This window comes from Elgaria multicarinata, chromosome 1 (assembly GCF_023053635.1).
Source record: "Elgaria multicarinata webbii isolate HBS135686 ecotype San Diego chromosome 1, rElgMul1.1.pri, whole genome shotgun sequence".
Lineage (NCBI taxonomy): Eukaryota > Metazoa > Chordata > Lepidosauria > Squamata > Anguidae > Elgaria > Elgaria multicarinata.
In genome coordinates this window covers 28,738,316-28,741,991 of record NC_086171.1, presented here as the reverse complement: position 1 = coordinate 28,741,991, position 3,676 = coordinate 28,738,316, and the positions used below count along the sequence as shown (strand labels likewise).

Sequence of the window (3,676 nt, the reverse complement as noted above, 5' to 3'; positions counted from 1 at the left end):
AATTTGGGGGTAAAGAGGGGGTAAACAGACTGTCATTTGAAGAAAAAGTCTGTATGCCACTCAGATTTTGATAGTGACAGATTTGAAGGAGATTCGTTCACAGAATAACAATTGGCACCAGTGTGGGACATGCTGCAGTTCATTTCTAAAAAGAGAGGTTTTTAAAATTATTTTTTCAGGCATTAGGAACATAGGAAGCTGCCTTATACCAAGTCAGATGATTGGTCCAGTGAAGGCTGGTGGCTCCAATTTTGGTGGGGTTGTGACTCCTTTCCTGGTTCCAGTCAGTACCAGCCAAAACTCTAAAGAAGCTGTCCATGGTGATGCCAGAACCTTGGTCAGCTTCTTTAGAGTTCTGGCTGGTTCTGGCTGAAACCTCGAATGCATTCACAGCCCCACTGAAATCAGAGCCACCAGCCTCTACTGGATTGGTCTGGAGCGTATTTTCTGCATTGAATGGCAATGGCTTTCCAGGGCTTCTGACAGGAGTCCTACCTGATGATGCCAGGTATTGAACGTGGGACCTTCTGCCTGCAAAGCATGTAATTCATCACTGAGCTATAGGCCTTCCATAATCCAGTGATGAGCCCTGCCCCTGAATTAAGCCTTCAGATAGGTGTGTGTGTGTGTCCATGTGTGTGTGTCCTCAAATGGCAACAATTTTGGGAAGGGGCCAGTGCAAATCACAGTGCTTTTTCAGTGTGTACGGTTTGACCAGTGTAAGGATATTTGGGCTGTGTTTAATAACTATGTTTATTAGCACCATCTACCAAGAGTGTATCAGACTATTGGACTAGATTTCATCAGCTAAGTGAAAACTGGCCAATAAGGAGGGCCAAATTGGAGATGGTCTACACCAGCTGATGCCACAGATGGAGGACAGAAGATCTGTTAAAATTGCAGCTGAGTCCACATTGGTACTACATTGCTACCTGCAGCTAACATTTCCTGATGCAAACGTTCCCATTGTTTCTCTCTGAAGAGATTCCTTTAACACACACTGTTTTAATAGCTCTCTACAGTTATCTCTTGTAAGTGTGTCACTGGCCATTTTGTCTTAAAGAATACAAGATACAAGGTGGATACCATTTTTATGTGTTTCCTTCGGTCGATGAGGGTAGGCCAATCTTCGTGCCAGCCTCCTCACCGCTCTTCAGGAAGTGCTGACAGGAATCCTCTGAGAATTTGGAGAGCTGGCAAACGCTTATCAACAGACGCTGGTTCCACAAACATTGGGGTGACACTAGAATATATAGCTTAAAGGTGGGAAAGGAGACATTGAGAGCATACAATGATTAACGATAAAAAATGTTTATATATATATATAACACACACACACACACACACACACACACACACAAATAATGGGTGACTTAAGAACAGCAACCGCTAGGCAATTACCTCATTTCTTCTTTGCTCTGCCTGAACAGAAAAGCCATCATGTTGGCCTGCTGTCTTTATGCCTAAGCCAGCTATGAGCAGTATTTGGCACAAGGCCTAGCCTAGGCCAGGGCCTGGTGGTCTATATTAAATTGGCTGTTGGTATTGGCTCTGGATAATGGGAGTGGAAGGACCGCATCACAGTACCCATAATTTCTTTTGTTCTTTAAATCCTACATTACACATTGTGGAGTCATATATAATAAATGTAGTGTGAATTACCAATGTGAATATCTTCACATAAATCTCTTTGTAGTTGTTGTTTTTCTTCCCCTAGAGGCTGATGTGTTACGCTCCATATATTCAGTACCTTGCATGGGGAGTTTTTCATCTAAAAGATCATAAATGAATGTTTTTCAACCAAGGGTGCATACAACCCCCATGGGTATGCATCTGATGGGTAAAAATACTCAACACAAAGGAATTAGGCCTGTCTCCATCTTGGAACAGCAGGCTGATGGAAGAACATAAGCAAGAAGCTCTGTGGGGAAACAGGAAACTAAAGGTTATGTTGGTAATGCTCACACAACTTCCTGTTGTTGCACTCATTACAGGAAGCTAAGCCAAATCAAAACTTTGCTGGCCAGGCCTGGACAGTGTGCATGCTCACTTGTCATGCGCACTCTTATGCACATGAGTTGTAAGAGAAGGCTTATACGAATGTCTTCCTTTCTGAAGCAATATGAAAGCAGCTGCAGTAGTTCATATACTTTTTGCTTGGAGAGAATACTACTCGTCTGAGTCCGTTTCATGCATGAGATAGGGTAAACAATTGCCTGTGAAAGCTCGTGCCAAGATAAACTAGACTTAGATAGACTTTTGGTTCCAACCCCAGATAATGGGGTATTGGGTTGGCCTTGTGGTAGTGAACACATAGTGACATGCCGTGTCAGGATGGCTGAGTGGTCTAAGGCGCCAGACTCAAGGTGATGACGCCGCCTTTCTGCAGCCAGGGCTGGGTGTTCTGGTCTCCGTATGGAGGCGTGGGTTTGAATCCCACTTCTGACACATCAGTTTTTTCACTGCTCCGAAATTTTTCAATGGGGAGCAGTATATAAATATTCTAAATAAATAATTAAATAAACACTCTCACTTGTGAGAATGGGGAAGGCCTTATGTGAAATTACCGAGGGCTCATCTACACCAAGCAGGATATTGCATTATGAAAGTGGTATGAAAGCAGTATATAAAAGGCAGGAGCCACACCAAGCAGGATATAACGGTATAAAAGTGGTATATGGTATGTGTCAGTGGGCCCAACAGTTGTCAGTGCACTTCAATACTGCTATAAAGCAGTAGTGTGGCTCCTGCCTTTTATATACTGCTTTCATACCACTTTCATAGTGCAATATCCTGCTTGGTGTAGATTAGGGTGACCAACTGTCAGGATTTCCCCGGATTTGTCCTGGTTTTTTTTCTTTTTCATGGTGTCAGGGGGGATTTTCTATAATTTTCAATAATGTCCTGGAATGACACACCTTCCCCTTTAAGGCTGCCATTAGCATGGCAGGAGGGACTGACATGCTTTCTTGAGGCACATCATTCCCCCACCCCGAGCTCCAATTGAGGTCTTAAAGGGGAAAGTGGGTCATTCGTGGACATTATAGAAAAGGCCCCAATTGGAGTGGATGGTGGTGGTGCAGAATGAAATCCTTTCCCCTCCTCCACTCCAATCAGGTTCTTTAAGGTGGCGGGGGAATAACGTACTTTCTGCAGGACTCAGAAAGCTACTTCCCCACACACACACTAGGTGTGCTCTTTTTTGGTTTCCCAAATATGGTCACCCTAGTGTAGATGAGCCCTGAGATCGTGTCTACTGCTTTGGGCTCCCTCGTCCACAGCCTCTAGCATTTCCCTTGAGTGTCAGTTCCACTCCGTAGCTGCCTTGTGCCAAATTCCTGTGAGTAAGCCAAGAGCAGATTGATCTAGAACCACTATTGTTTGCTTCAGCCTGGACTCCAGACTCTCAGGCAGACAGGGCTGTGCTCTTGCTGCTGGCAGAGGCAAAAGTGAGCTAGCTAAACAGTTTCCTAATACAAATGCAGGTTTGGTTCAGTCCCTTCTGTTTCTTTCACATGAGGATAGTGGAGCTGCAGCCAGTTGCCATGGAGAAAGGAGAACAAGATCAGGTAAGAATGGCAAGAGCCAAAACCAGCATTTAAGTGCCAAAACCAGCATTTATTTATTTTTACTTCCTCATGCCTTGCTTTGCCTGGAAAAGCAACCACATACACCC

General features: G+C 44.2%; 1 non-coding gene across 1 annotated transcript; it reads left to right on the top strand.

Moving 5' to 3' along the window:
* The first annotated feature begins 2,328 nt into the window (after positions 1–2,328).
* Positions 2,329–2,448, top strand: TRNAL-CAA (transfer RNA leucine (anticodon CAA)). The gene is made up of 2 exons: positions 2,329–2,366; positions 2,403–2,448. It is a non-coding gene; the product is annotated as a tRNA-Leu (tRNA).
* The last annotated feature ends 1,228 nt before the right edge of the window (positions 2,449–3,676 follow it).